Source organism: Trachurus trachurus (assembly GCF_905171665.1).
Source record: "Trachurus trachurus genome assembly, chromosome: 7".
Taxonomy (NCBI): domain Eukaryota; kingdom Metazoa; phylum Chordata; class Actinopteri; order Carangiformes; family Carangidae; genus Trachurus; species Trachurus trachurus.
In genome coordinates this window covers 1,337,872-1,354,571 of record NC_139901.1, presented here as the reverse complement: position 1 = coordinate 1,354,571, position 16,700 = coordinate 1,337,872, and positions in this window count along the sequence as shown.

The window sequence follows — 16,700 nt, the reverse complement described above, 5'->3', positions numbered from 1 at the left end:
CAATTTCCTGACTCCGCCTGATAAAGTTGAGAGCTGCATGTTGAGCTGAGACTTTAAGGCTTATAGGGAACATAAAAAGTGCATGTTTTGCCAATACAAGTGTCAAAACTCATATTCCATAGGTTGTGAAAACCATAGATATGGGTGTTTTCTGTTTTGTTTTCATCATTTTGACCTATCGAGCTAATTTTGGAGTCACAGGCAGAGCTGTGTTCACATGTGTCGTTCTGCGTCCTGGGCTCCTCCTGTATTTTACTGTGATCTGTATTTTATGTTGGGACTACAGATGGAAATGAGCCCTAGAGGCTAAATCTGGTACAACCATCTCTTCGTTGTTCTTCATTTGATTAATGGTATTGTACACTGTCCTGTAATAATAAACTAAACTAAATTCAAACTAAGCTGTGGAGCCCCTGCAGTGGGCTGTGGAAGACATCAAGGAGCCTACAAGGTCAGGGCTGAGGCACCAGTCTGCAGTCAGTTGCTTGCCTTGGAGGAATTGTTGGTTAAACACTGGTTTTCAGAAACCACCAAAGTCTGTCATGACCCTGTTGTCTTGTCTGTTTTATTTTGAAGACCTTGTCTTGTCTTCTTGTGCCTAATGTGCACCACCTGTGTCTCGTTCCCTCATGTATTTAACCTCAGTGTCTCCCTTTGTCTTTGTCGGGTCATTGTGGTTTGTCCTCCTGCCTTCATGTTCCTGTGTTTCCCCATGGATTTGTGAGTAAATAAACCCCTTTTGTGCAACTGAAACTGGAATCGTGGCTGTCTGCATTTGGGTCCTGCTTCCCTCAACCCTGACAAAGTCAATATTACGGTGAGCGCCAGCTAGCAAAGCATAGGGTTTGATCACCAGTAGATGATCAAACCCTATAGGAATATTCAGAAATTTAATTCAAAATTTCAATTTAATTTAAAAGAAAAAAGTCACCATCTTGTAAAGTTTATTAGCTATATAATAGGGATATAATACATAAAGCTGCACAGAAAATAACATGGCAATAATGTCAGCCAAAAAAAATCATATGTTTTATAAACATATGATTTATCATCATCAAGTTTCAAGTTTCAATACTTTATTGCCATGTCAACAACTTGTTGATTGGAATTTGTTTCAGTGGGCATCATGTTACTATGTATGTCACCTCTGTTCAAAAACCTGTTCCAGAATAATTAAGCTAATGTCTTTCTCCTCATACAGGCAGTTTACCCTTTGGGCCCGGAAGCAAGAGGGAAAGAGGAAGCAGCAAATTCCAGCCTGTGCTGATGCCTTCATCAGAGCTGACTTTCCTTCATGTGTATATCCTGGTTTTGAGTATGCCTATAAATATATAAATATATACATATGTACACACACACACACACACACACACACACACACACACACACACACACACACACACACACACACACACACACACACACACACACACACACACACACACACACACACACACACACACAAATTGGTTCCTAAATGTGACATTAACACTGCAATTTTGTTAATTTGATGGATCAATGTCCCCCCAGAAGCACAACACTTAGTGCCAGTTTATACACACATTATTATCATGAGGATTTGTCAGTCTGTCAATGAATGTGTCTCTACAGGACAGCCACAGACCAGCAACTGGTGACCAGTAGCAGTTTCTCAGAGGCTGAGATCACTGAGCATGAGACAGTGTCTCAGCACACAGACTGATGCACTGGACCAGAATCAAGATAAGGTGAAAACAGCACATTTGCAAAGGCACTTTGATTTGACAGACAGATGACATGTCCATTATCTAAACAAAACAATGACTATATGGCACATCTGCAATATCCCTATCTGAAGAGAGTTTAATGGTGGCTCAAGATAATGTCATTGTGACGATGAGTTTGAGTTGAGTGAAAGAAGCCTCAGTGATGATGATGGAAGTTTCAGCCAGACTTGTTGATGTTGAGGATGATGATGAACCATATGCCACATCCGACAGAAAAAGTATTGTGTCAGAGGAACAGAGGAATTAGTCTACTGAAGAACCCTCCTGTGTGTTACTGGGGAGGCTGTGGCAAATGTGTGATGAGGTCACCAGCAGTCCTCAGAAGTGGATTTGGACTTAGGGTAAACATAAAACCATTGATAGCCACAAATATGTGTTGCATTCTCAGCCTGTAGGAGGAGTAATGGAATCCTGTATTTGTTACTGGAAACGAGTACAGTACATTCTTGAAAGTGGGACAAGTGGAAATCACCCCAAAAAAGACAGTGGTTCAACACAAGGCCTCTGTTATCCTAGAGGTCAGCGAGGCCTGGACAACTCCAGCTGTCTGTGATGAGTCACTCAGTACGTTTACATGCAGAGCTTAATCGAGCTATGCTCAAAATTCGATTTTGGCGTCAAGTCGGACTTCTGTCCTTGTCTCAATATACATGCAACTGAGAAAATCGAGTAACTGACGGGGTCCGCCCCTCATGCGGCGTCACCCGTTGTTTCAGCGGGTTAATACGCCTCCCGTCCTGCTGACTTTTCTGTCACCTCGTAAAAAACTGAATATAAACAACTTATAAGCTTAATAATAAACTCTAACCTAACCCTCTCTCTTTAAAAAAAATAAATAAAACACTCTTGCTGGTCACTCTGTGTGAAATGCATTGAATCGGCGCTGACATTGGTTTTTTTTCTTTACTTTGCAGGATTCAGGCGGCTTCTCTGCTCCACTTGGTGCCGTCTCTACTGTTGTGCATGCGCACATGCATTGTCCAGCTTCAGTCCGACTAAGGCGTATACATGACGGAGAAAATCGAATTCCAATCGCATTATCTGGGTGTCTTAATCGGAGTTCTCCAACTCCGATTTCAGTTGGACTGTTTACCTGCACTTCAGTTGTCCAGTTATAGTCGGATTAAGGCAATAATTTGTTTTTTTTCAAAACGTACTGACTGATTGTGTCAGGAGACCCCACATCAGGGCGCAACACTTTACGTGGAACCTACTGGCTGAAAGTTGCTGGTGGCACAGGAAACTGTAAATGGAACAGAAGTGCAATGAAGCTGAGGGTTTAGAGAGGTGTGTTTCCAAGTTAGGACTCTATGATGTCATCGTATATGTTTTAGCAACTGATTCATGCCGTATTGAAACAAAATGTCAGTGTGTCAATAGATAGTGTCCCTGGATACTGAGTGGTTGAAGCAGATCCACTGGGGTTTTCTCCATGGACCCACAGCAGACCACCTTGGTTTTCGTGATGTTCAGCTCCAATGAACTTTCAGCAAAGGTTTGAACCAGGTGTGGACTTCCTGCTGGTATTGTGTGTGGGTGTCCGTGAGGTGAGCTACCAGGGCTGTGTCATCTGCGTCCTTGTATGTCATTCCTTCACTGCTACACAGCCCTAGGGCAGTCCTGTCTATAAAATCAATGCACTCGATTTAAAACTATTAAAAAGCATGTGCTGTGGTCTATTCTTTAAAAAATCTTTTATCTATAAAATCAGAGAGGCGGTGTAGCAGAGTGTTATTTACGTTGTTATAAGCAGATGAAAAGTCTCTCTCCGCACACTACACACAGCAGATTTGGAGCTGTTGCATCCCCAGCAGCGATGAAACCACATTTTTATATAGCTGTCATATTTAGCTTTCTTCTTTTTACCGTCTTCATTATGCTCGCTGTCTGTGGGCCTCTTTTCAGCAGCTCCAGTTTCTTCATGCTTTTCTTGCTTGATTTGACACTCACTTCGGTCAATCAGTAAAGTCATGTGACTTTAATATAAACCTAATATTTTTTATTTTAAATAAAAATATCTGCTTTATGATACGTGTTGAAGGGGTTCAGTATAAAACAATTCAGTGAATTATGTAAATTGTGAAAATTTTAACAAGTGAGTTCCATTAATATAGCCTAAAACAACCTGTGTTTTTCAGACTTCATCCTCAGTAAAATAACATAACATAATAATAATAATAACATAATAATGACTCTTTTCTGCATTAAATATTAAAGAGCACCCATAGAATAGGATTTTGTGCACATTTTTCCTTGCAGAGCTGAATTTGACTGAGGTGATGCACACATCAGGATATGAGGTGCTGGTTCCACCTCTGATGTTGGCCACAGGTGTATGAGTACACGATGATGTGGCTCACTGCTCAGACTGAGATTTAGCGGAATACAATACTGAGACCAAATGAGTGAAGTAAAACAGAAACTGTGATGTTCAGTAAAATGACAAATGCTGACACACCCAGTAATCACTGACTCACTGACCAGTACACAGTCCTGTATTTACTGTCAGACTTGATCCTGTCATCTATGGCCCCCACCACTTCCTCTTTCACTTTTTGTAATTATTGCAAAATTATTATTTATTTTTTTATTTTTTTCCAATAGACTTTTATTGATTTTTATCGAACAAAACATCGACAACATACAAGTGCTCTCTGTATTCACACAGATACGGAAAGAAAAACAAGCCACCATCCAAACCCAAATGTAAACTTGGCTCATGACTAAAGTAAAAAAGACATCAGAAAGGAAAAGCAAACGAAAAGAAAATAATAAAAAAAATAAAAATAATAATGATAAAAAAGGAATTGATAAAAAAAAGTAAATAAACAAAATCCAGACATATATTTATTTTTAAAAATCTCTCTTGACGACCTTTAATTTTATTCCTTACTGTCCTACCAGAGCACTCCGCTCCCAGAATGCAGGTCTGTTAGTGACTCCCAGTATCTCTAGAAACAGACTGGGAGGTAGAGCCTTCAGTTACCAGGCTCCTTTACTCTGGAACCAGCTCTCTCCATGGGTCAGAGAGGCAGACACTCTAACTACATTTAAGTCTAGGCTTAAGACCTTCCTTTATGACAGAGCTTTTAGTTAGGGCTGGTTCAGGTAGCTCTGAACCATTTTATAGCTACGCTGCTATAGGCTTAGACTGCTGGGGGACACATCTGGTTACACAGAGCCCTCTCCTCTCCTCTCCTCTCCTCTCCTCTCCTCTCCTCTCCTCTCCTCTCCTCTCCTCTCCTCTCCTCTCCTCTCCTCTCCTCTCTGCACATTTTGAACTGTCATTATCATTATCTGTTGCACTTTGTAGTTTGGCCTTGGTGTCTCGCACTCTCTCTGTGTTTCCACAGATCCACCGGAGCTCCATCTCTCTGCACCAACCTCCGCCTGCATTGCCCCCCCCCCTTTCCCCTGTTGTTAAACCAGCCTGCCCTTCCTTCCTATGAGCCAGTCTGCCATCCAGTCCTCCCATTAATAGTCCATGAGCCAAGACCCCAAAATTGGCCTCCCGCAATCGAACGGGTGGGCAATTTCTAGTTTGTTTTTTTGACTTGGTAGACATCTCTAGTGAACAGTTTGGCATGATAACCATTGCAAACAGGTAGCTTAGTGGTGGTTATCATGTGTTGAATAGGTGGACCGGTAGAGAGGAAACTTGAAAACTGTGTATAGTGCTTGTTCGGTATTATGCTGTTTGTTGACCACTCAGTGCCTAAATCACTTCAAGGATGTTTTTCCCTTTTATCAAGACCCTACTGTAATAATAATAGACTCACCTCAGGAATATGTGAATGAAAATGTGATAAAAAATTAGAACATAGGCCTACACATGAAATAGCCAACGTTTTTAGAGTGTTTTACTTTTCATGCAATAACAAGAACAAACAAATATTTTTTTACACAATTAAAATCAACTAAAGAGCTTGCTCCTTCTGTCTCAAATAATGTGGAGCATACTGCCAGTACAGTATTTCAAGTGTCCCTCTGTCAATGACCTACGCCTGGCCAACAGCCTGAACGAGTTCTACTGCCGCTTAGAAAGACAATGGGACAGACCTGATATCCCCCACACCTCCGACCACCAGCCATCGATCAGCAACAGCTCCTCCACACCTGGATCACCTACACAGCCCCACACCCAAGTGCCACCCTCCCCCACACCTCTCACACCTCTCTCCATCATAGAAATCAAATCAAACCAAAGAAGGAGAGGTGAAGAGACTGTTTAAACGGCTGAACCCGTGCAAAGCTGCAGGCCCAAACTCTAGCCGTTTTCCTACTAACATCAGCGGGTCGACGCAGGTTTGTTAAATGCGGGTCGACCCGCTAACAATCGGCATTTGGCTCCTTTCCCATTGACCAAAATGGGGTCTGTCTGTCTAACCCCCGCATAAACCAGTCGCCCCGCCTTCATTCGCAGTGCGAGAAACACTGTGTCATGCCCCAGCCGCCCGCCACGGAGGACAGCGAGTCTGCCGCGGCCGCCTTATGATGGACGTCTGCGGCACAACATGTCAGTTAAACAGACTGTCGCTTCTTTTTTTTCAATCTTTTTTGGTCAGTGTTCTTTGATCTTCAAATCCCAGTCTTGAATGCAAGCAGAGCTTTGTTTTGGTAGCCTACGTGAGACGCGACTGGTGCGATGATGTGGCATCACGTAACGCCCAATGTCATCACATAAATGACCGGGTTGAGCCGGGTCTGGTGTTCCCACTGCAAGCCGATCAGAGCCGAGCCGATTGAAGGCGATTTTAACCCGCGTCACTTGCCGAGTCATTTGACGCAGGTCGACGGGGGGGCATACATCAGTCCGACTGAAAAGTCCGACAGCTCATTTCTCCGACTACCCATTCTACAGTGTTAAGGTTAGGTTTAGGGTAAGGTTGAGGGTTAGGGCTACTTAAGTCGGAGAAATGGGAGGTCGGACTAATGGACTCAAAAATAAAGAAATGTATGGTCGGAGAAATGGGTAGTCAGACAGACGTCCCGGGTTGACGCGGGTCGGTGCGTTTGTGGGTTTAAACGGGTTTTTTGGCCAGTGGGAAAGGGGTATAAGTCTCCCCCACCTCACTGGAGAACTGTCATGTGCCAGCTTGCTTCAAGGCCTCAGCCATTGTTCCAGTTCCCAAAAAGACAAGGCTCACAGGCCTTAATGACTACAGACCCGTTGCTCTGACTTCTGTGGTCATGAAGACTTTTGAGTGCCTCGTCTTGACCCACCTTAAGGACATTACAGTTCACCTACAGAGCCAACAGGTCTGTAGATGATGCTGTAAACATGGCCCTCCACTAGCACCTGGACTCCCCAGGATCCTACGCCAGGATACAGTTTGTGGACTTCAGCTCTGCCTTCAATACGATCATCCCAGCTCTGCTCCGTGACAAGCTCTCCCAGCTTAACGTGCCTCACTCCATGTGCAGGTGGATTACGGACTTCCTGACTGACAGACGGTAGTTCGTGAGGCTGGGGAAGCATGTCTCTGACACCCGGACCATCAGCACTGGATCCCCCCAAGGTTGCGTCCTTTCTCCTCTGCTGTTCTCCCTGTACACCAACAGCTGCACATCTGGACACCAGTCTGTCAAGCTCCTGAAATTTGCTGACACCACCCTCATCTGCCTCATCTCTGATGGGGACGTGTCGGCCTACAGGAGCGAGATGGACCCTCTGGTGTCCTGGTGCAGCATGAACAACCTGGAGCTGAATGCTCTGAAGACAGTGGAGATGATAGTGGACTTCAGAAAGGACCAAGCTGCCATCCCCCCTGTCATCCTCTGTGACTCTACAGTGACCCTGGTTGAGTCCTTCTTCTTCCTGGGCACCACCATCTCCCAGGAGCTCAGATGGGAGCAGAACATCAGCTCCCTCACCAAGAAGCCTCAGCAGAGGATAGGCTATACTTCCTGCTGCAGCTGAAGAAGTTTCACCTTCCTGTGAAGATGCTGGTGAACTTCTACACTGCCACCACTGAATCCATCCTCACATCCTCCATGTCAGTCTGGTGTGCTGCAGCTACAACCAGAGACAAGGCCAAACTGCAGCGTGTCATTCACTCTGCCCAGAGGGTGATCAGCTGCAGCCTCCCATCTCTTCAAGAGCTGTACATCTCCAGGACCAGAGCCAGAATAGCTGCTGACCCCTCTTACAATGGACACAAACTCTTCCAGCCCCTCCCCTCTGGCAAAAGGCTCTGGTCCATCCGGACCAGGACCTCACGCCACAAGAACAGTTTCTTCCTCTCTGCAGTCAGCCTAATGAACAATGCCCCAGTTCCCCCTATATAACCCTAAACCTATGGATGTAACATGCTATAATGTTAATGTCATCTTTACTCACTACATCTTAGCCTTCTTAACCTTGGATGTATATATAAACCATTAAAAATGTTCCCTGTATAATGTGATTTCACAAAAGTCCTCTGCTACTTCCTGCTAACAGCAGTATTAAAGCCGATTTTCCCCCTCGCTCCCTCATGCACCCAGTGGAATTAGCGCCAACTAGTGGTGCAAACAAATATTATCTGCAGGGCCTTTCTGCAACTGCAAAGGCGCTCTAAATCATCAGTAGTGGCACACAAATTATGAAATGTGCAACATCGGAGAATGGCCATAATTGGTGTATATGGCATTTTTATGGTCAAAATAGTGAATGCATGATAAATATTGTTAAGCTACTCTTGTGCGAAGGTTATCATACCAATTAATAATCTGGACATATATAGGAATAATAAAATAGCAACAAGAATTTGCCCACCCTTTCGATTGCGATTGGTGGTCTGGCTCATGGACTATAAGCTGGCCTGCTCTCCCTTGCCTACCAGAAGCTTCCTTCTTCAGCCATTGTTAACATTTTCATGTTTCTCACATTCTCTGTTGTAAACTGTTTTCTTGTCTGTAACAACATCTATGTCACGTCTGTCCGTCCTGGGTGAAGGATCCCTCCTCTGTTGCTCACCCTGAGGTTTTTCCAGTTTTTCCCTGTTAAAAGGGTTTTCTATGGAGTTTTTCCTCAGTCAATGTGAGGGTCTAAGGACAGAGGATGTTGTTATGATGATGAACTGTTTGTAAAAACGGGCTATACAAATAAACTTGCCTTGCCTTGCCTTGCCTAATTTACCTAAATAATAGTTCCCTCAGCTGAGCGCTTTGAGTTACGCACAGAGTAACACCTGGCACATACTTATCCATCAATGAATGAATCAATTATTGGATGGAAACATGTATATTATCTAGCTTATTACACAGTGACATGTAGGGGGATCAACTTGTTCTCCAGGTGGAAAGGAGTCTGTACAGAGCTGCAGTTTACTTTGTGAAGACAATAGTATTAGCAATTATGGAAATACTCATGTTAGGTACAAACAGGCCTACTGTACCTCAAAACTATTAAATCTGTGTAAATTCCAGCACAGAACGTCCTGAAACAGCTCTCAGAGTGTTATGCAGCTCTGCATGCAAATCTGCTGAACACAGGAAGCTAAGCAGGGATATGATATTGATTGCTGTCACACTGAAGGTATGTTAAGCACCACCTGAGGGATTGTCTGCTGCTGTGGAAGACTTCTCTACCGCACCGTCACACACGTGATGAGCAGGGCCGTTGTATAGGGGAGAAAGGTGATGATAGGGGCCCAGCGCCCAGTAGGGCCCACAAAAAACCCCAGTAGTCTAATCTTTGTATGACTGAATTATTCTGCATAAGACCCTGACTAATACTCATAGTAATGCTGCATGTAATGATAATACATACGTAGTCTAAGAAAAAAAGTGGAAAAGTCAGGGGGTAGGGGCCCACTCTAGTATTCTTTCAGGGGCCATGCAGACTGTTTGAGCCCAGAGCTGAGAAAAAAGAAACAATTTTGGAAGCAAAATTATTGGATGGCCCTCGGCCTCGAGTGCTGGATAAGCCGTCAAATGTCTGAAATCGTTTTACAGGAAGAGAGAATACATCGATTTAGATACAAAATACTCAGATAATAACTTTCTGACATGAATTTGGCACATGAACTGTTCATGTGCCAAATTCATGTCAGAAAGTTAAAGCGAAGTAGCTACATTTCCCATGAGCCTCCACACACACGTGAAATTATTCGACTGGCGCAAGATGGACGAAAGCGAAAACATTTGCCAAGAATGTTTTCATTCATCAAGAATGAAAATTGGAGGTTGGAACACGATCAGATACCGTCGTAGTTTCAACCATAAACGGTGATCCGACGGCGTTATTCCCATGACCCGCCGGGCAGCGTCCGGGAAAACGTAAGTAGGAAATGCTGGGCGAGTCGACCACTAAGGAGAGGAGGCTGGCCGGCTGTGCAGCCCAGATAGGGGCGCTAATATAAACCTCCTCCTCCTCCAATCACAATCGACCTTTAGCCACCCCCCTTTCTGCGGGCTGCAGACGGGTAGGGGAGAGTGGGGTAATGTGATACACCGGGTAATGTGAGACACCCCCTGTATCTAGGCAACGGAACACATTTTTGGTCATGTGACCAATATGTTCTATTAAGCCCCTTCCATTTCCCCATGGCCATGAGAGGAGGACCTCATGATGCTGTGGAAAGCATGTTTTTTTTCTTAAAAATATGTTTTTTGCATGTAAAAGTACATTTTCTTGCTGTCAACTTAATCAACTGTTGTGCCAAAGCAAATTGATTCAGGTAGAAAAACTTATATGATACATGATGATGAACTACCAACACATAAAACCATGTGATGATGCTGGCTGAAAATTAGCCTGAATTTCTAAGAGAGGTTGTTTTTTCTAAAATGGGGGTGTTGGGGGTAAAGTGAGACAAATGCTGCGGGGTAAAGTGAGACCATGGATGTATTATAATAAATCCATGAGTGTCTCAGTTTACCCCTGAGCTGGGGTAAAGTGAGACACGAGACCACTTTTTTTAAAACAATCATATTTTCACTGCCCTTCGTTCTAAATACATTCTGATACTTTCCATTGCTAGGAAACATCCTGAATTAATGGGAAATGTGTAAATCTTTACTGATAAATCATTTTAGCTGGAAGTTCAGATGAATCAGACCCCAACTTCTGCAAAATTAATTTGAAAAATCACATCATTCCATAGAATGACACCTGACACCACAGCTCAGCCCTCTCTCTCTGGTTGTCCAATGACATTGCCTGTTATCTTTTGCGTTTTGGGAAACATTGACACCCTGAACACATAAATACACAGGTTTGAGAGAAACACAGCAGGTTTACAGCACTTTGTGAATCTTATCATTCTTCAGAGAGATAAGTCCACATCACCCCATCCACCTGAAGACAACAGCTGCTTGTGAGTATCCTCAGCCTTTACTTGGTTGTGTTTTATGACTGTCACGGCGCCCCCAACCGTAGTAATTCTGAAGGGTATTGTTGAGCCAATGATTTGTCCGAAAAGCTTAATAAATTAATAATTAATTAATACTTAATGGCAGCATTGCATTCTGTATAATAATGAATATTGAATATAGTTTTGCACAAAATATTGAGATAGTACATCTTCAATTCAACACTTTAGCCATTCACTGGTTTAATAGTTTTTCTTTGTCTTTCAGAATTCAAAGCCAACACAGCACAGTCAAGTGTTCACGTGAAGCAAGGCTCTCAGACCCTCAGACCTCCACACTCCCAGACCCTGAAGATGAGTCTCAATCTTGTTGTGGTGCTGCTTGTCCTCTTCCACACCTGTCTTCTTACTGAAGGTGGAAACCAAACAGGATCTGACTACAATGACAAAGGGTCAGAGAATATTTTTGACAGGATTTTGACAGCTAATAAGCAGGCCAAAGAGAAGCTGATGGAAGGTGACATATTACTGCAGACCAGGACCAGGACCAGAACCAGAACAGCACGGAACGCCGTATGGGGCACCACCAATCTATGGAGGAACAATTCCAGAGGTTTAGTGCAGGTCCCTTATGTACTGAGCAAAGAGTTTTCAAGGACTGACAGAATTTCTATCCGCATTGCCATGCGGTCTTTCCGTGGCAGGACCTGCATCAACTTCATTCCCAGAACCACACACAGAGACTACATCAGCATCGTGAACGGAGATGGATGCTTCTCAGCTGTGGGCAGAGTTGGTGGCGCTCAGCTCCTCTCCCTCAACCGAGACGGCTGCATCCACCGTGGTATCATCCAGCATGAGCTCATCCACGCCCTGGGTTTCCACCATGAGCAGAGCCGGAGCGACAGAGACCGGTATGTCTGGATCAACTGGAACAATATCGAACCTTCAGAGAGGGATAACTTCCAGAAGCTTGAAACAAACAACCTGGACACTCCGTATGACTACTCCTCCATTATGCACTATGGAAGAGATTTTTTCTCCATAAATGGCTCAGACACTATCACCCCAATCCCAGACCCATCAGTCCAGATCGGCCAGAGCAGGGATATGTCATCACTTGATGTCTACAAACTCAACAAGTTATACAGCTGCTCTCAAATCAGAAATCTTTGAGTTTTCTTTGCCATTGTTCAAAAGCTCAAAATTTGGTTCTTAAAAAGTTTTCAAATCACAGGTCAAATTGCTTTACAGCAGCTTTTAACAGCAGCAAGATTTTCCATCCAGATCTATTCCTCATAATTACCCTTTAGTGCACCTGTTGCCTTAAATCACCAAACTTGTAGCAAAAATATCATTTTGTAACAGAAAATATTAATGTATGTATGTATTAACTATCTAGGTGTGAATGTTTATGTACAGAAATGTATGTAAAGACAAAAATTTCATTATGTGCCATTAATCATTCAATGAATTAATTAAAGTTTTACCTATGACCTGCAGAGTAGGTGTGATGATGCTGCCATACTGCTCAGTGTGCACGCGCTCCTGTGTGTCTATGTTCCATCATAACTCACCCTCCATGACTTTGAGTGTCACTTGATTTAACCTCGGGTTCATGGAGTGCACAGACAGAAATGTGTACACGAGGTCCATCAGCCAGTCACATTTACTGTATACTGTTCTACTTCCATATCTTCACTTACATCACATCACATCATGACATTACACTTTCACTTTGTTACACCAGTAACAAAAAACAGGAAGAAACTCAAACCACCACCGTGCACTTTCTTATCTCTGCCATTTATCAGGAAACATCGTCACATGGGAAGACGAGTAACACTTTGATTCCCTGGAAAGATTATTTTAGGTCTATTTATAACAATTGATTCATAATCTAGAATTTTTCAAATTAAGATTTTCTACCGCTACAAATAAACAACTTAATATTTTTAACACTAACCACTCTCCATTATGTGAACTTTGCAATGAAGAAGTGGAGGATCAGCTACATTTATTTTTTTATAATACCACTTCTGACCACAATCTTCTAATACCACAATCTGACTACATGTGTACAACATGTAGTCAGATTGTGGTTAGACATTCAAAAGTGGCTAAGACCCAAAAATAATAATTTTGAACTTACACCATATTAGGGGAGAGTGGGGTAAAGTGAGACACTTTTTACATTTGCTCCCCTCTAAGCGAGCTAAAATGATTTATCAGTCAAATTTACACATTTCCCATTAATTCAGGATGTTTCCTAGCAATGGAAATTATCAGAATGTATTTAGAACGAAGGGCAGTGAAAATATGATTGTTTTAAAAAAAGTGGTCTTGTGTCTCACTTTACCCCAGCCCAGGGGTAAACTGAGACAAACCAGAGAAATCAGTGGGGTAAACTGATCCACTTACTTTCTCCACTCTGAAACTACCATAACAACACATGTTGTAACACTTAGAATCCTGACAGCTAGCTTGACAACCACACATCCCAGAACTAATGTCGGACTAGTAACAGAATCATGGGGATTGGTCAATTAAGCACTTTTTTTTTCTCAACACAAAGTGACTCAAGAACAAAATCAAATACAACACAGAATGTTTTTATCAACATTCAAATGCTGCATCATAACTGCATAAATGTTAATAAAAATCAAACCGTTTTGAAATCGGACAAAAAGTTATGGTCATTATAGCAGAATATGCAGCAGAGGCTTAAAGCAGAAGTAAGCGATCCGGTCGTTTTGGCTAATGCTGCGTTCCAGGCAGGCTTTTGAAACCGTAAATTACAGCTTCAAGTCACGACTTACGACTTTGTAGCGTTCCAGGCAACCCACTCGTGTTTTTCCGACTTGTTTTACCTGTGAAAGTCACTATAACGGCCACTCGTAACTTCCGACCCGTGAACTCGTACCAGATCGAACTGGTACGACTTCACAGGTCGCACCTGTCAGCCGTTGGAGTTAGCAGCCCCCGCCCTCGTCATGGATCTATTGGTCCTCGTCCCTACGTCACCACATTCAGGTGCATCCCTTGGCTGCACACACAGCCCTTTATGCCGTTCTCTCTCCTCATTGGATAAAACTTGTAGGATACGAGAAAAGTTTTCTCCTCGGCTCAGAGCAGAGCAGAGTGACTGACAGACCCGTGTTTCGGTCCAAACACTCTATGTAAGTGATTGCTGTCGGAAGATATAACTATTTAAGACTTATATTAACACAAATATATGGCTTACTTCTGCTTTAATGCTTTGAGGGAGAGGTTCGCGTCCCAAGATGGCCGCCGTACTGGCTACGCTTTGTCATTGGGAAACAGCTGCGGGTGAGTCATCTAGTCTTCTTATATATATCTATGGTAAAAACCATAGATGACGTCATGCATGTCACGAACAGCAGTACGAGGTAAAACAAAACATAACAAAACCCATTCACCCCCCCCTCAAGATGGCGGCGGCGACGATCCGTTCCAATGGGCAGCAGCGTCAGAGGCAGCATCTACTAGTATCTAGTGTTAATGCATGAGATGTTGTGAGTTATTATGCAATAAATTAAATAATTATACAATAAATGTTGTACTGTAATAATCTTTCTTTTCTTTTTTTAAATCCATGGCATTTTTTTGTATATTTTTGTAAATTATTAGGATCATAATCCTTTTCTATGTTCTTTCCTCATGTATTTGTCTGTTCTTCTCCATCCAACTGACCCTCAGCCAGCAGAAAACTGCCCTTTGATCAGTTTGTGTCCAAAACATTCAGTGAGTCATAAAAAAATACTGTCTTTGTTCATTATTATAACCCATTATAGTAGACAATGTTTTTATACTGTATTACAACTATAAAATGAAACATGAAACATATTATTTTATTTTCTATAAGCCCGTTTTGAAAAAACAAAACATGAAGGAGGTCAGACAGCAGCTTAGTCGGTCTTTATTTGAGGTAAATATAGGTCCAGACAGAGCCGGTTCTCAGCTGAACATGTTCTCAACATCTGAGGAGGATTCATGGGGAAATCCAGGCGTGAAATCGAAAAGCCCTTAACTGCTGGAAAACTGTCCGAACTGTTGGAAAGAAAAACAAAAAGTCTGACGGAAACACAAAATTTCAGACGAGACAGAAACACAGCGGACTGTCAGCTGTCCGTCACCAAACAAATCAACAGGAACAAGCCAGTCCTCTCTGTCAGAATGAATACAAAATATCAAACATTAAAAAAAGAAAACACACTTCACAAACACCCAGTTTCTCCTGTCAAATAGAAAACAACAGAATCCAAAAAAAGGCTTTTCAGTTCATCGTCTGATTGTAGACAACTTAGTTTATGAGAATAAAAATACACCTTCATAAAATATGAGAAATATATTAAACACAGCTTTCAACAGTATTAAAAGAAGTCAGCGACTGAATCTGAACACAGTTGACTCATTCCTGCTCTTAACTCACTACAAACAATGGAGACATTTCACATATGAAGGTCATATCAGAGAGATGGTGGAGTTACACAGTGTAAGCAACATATTCATTAACGGCAGGAACACATGAGCCACAGTGAGGATGTTAGTGAAGATGATGGTGATAACAAACTAGGATGAAAGTCAGACTGACAAATAAACTATATCTGTTTATTATTTGAAGTCAAATTAACAGCAGGAATGAATTAACCTCTGCACACAAATCTAGTTCTGAAATTGAATCAATAATAACACTAAACTACCACTGAATTTACAGCAATGACATGTTTAAAAACCACCTCTGTCAATCATCACATCGTCTTAATTCCCTCTTTAAAAATTGCAATAATCAATTCAAAGTTTTGCAATTTTAAAAGTATAATTTCTGGTGAGTATGAACATCAGTATGTACATGAGTTAGGTACCAAATATTCAAAAACATTGTTCATCAAACCTGTAAGACCAAACTGATGCACAGCAAAAGTGCATTGTGGGTATAGTGTGATCCCATGTTGAAGGGACACACACTGTCTAGTTCTGGTCTTTGGACAGGGGCCCCCAGGGCCCCCGGGCCTGTGTCCAGTCAGCTCTGTTCACAGATCCATCTGCTTGGTGGTGTCAAACAGCCAGTGTCAAACAGCCAGTGTCACCATGACAACGTGTATTGTTTTTCCATTCTTTTTTCTTCTTTTCCTCTTTCCTGACCATTTTGTCTTTTTCAACTCTTCTCACTCTGTAATTCTTTTTTCAGTTCTCTTTTTATCTCCATTTGTTCCTCCAATTTCATTTGTCCCTTCTTTTCTGTCTTCCTCCACTATTCCCAGTTTTTGTATTTATTCTCTTCTTCCCAAACTCTTTTCTTAAATCTTTATCCTTGTGTCTTCTCTTTCTTTCTCCACCTTTTATCAGCATTTTTCCCTCTTCATCTCTTATTCCCTCTGTTCTTCCTCCCTTTGTATTTTACCTCTTTCCTCATGTATTCATCTCCTGAAATCTTTGTCTCAACTTCATTGACCTTCAACCAAACTCTTTCAGTTTAGCCTTGATTAAGCCCCGCCCCTCTGTCTTGTCTCCTGATTCCTCACATGTCCCATCAATCAGACCCAGACAGGTTCATACATTGCTGATGCCCCGTCCGTCTCAGTCTCTCTCTCTTATCCGTGATCAGTCCAGAGCA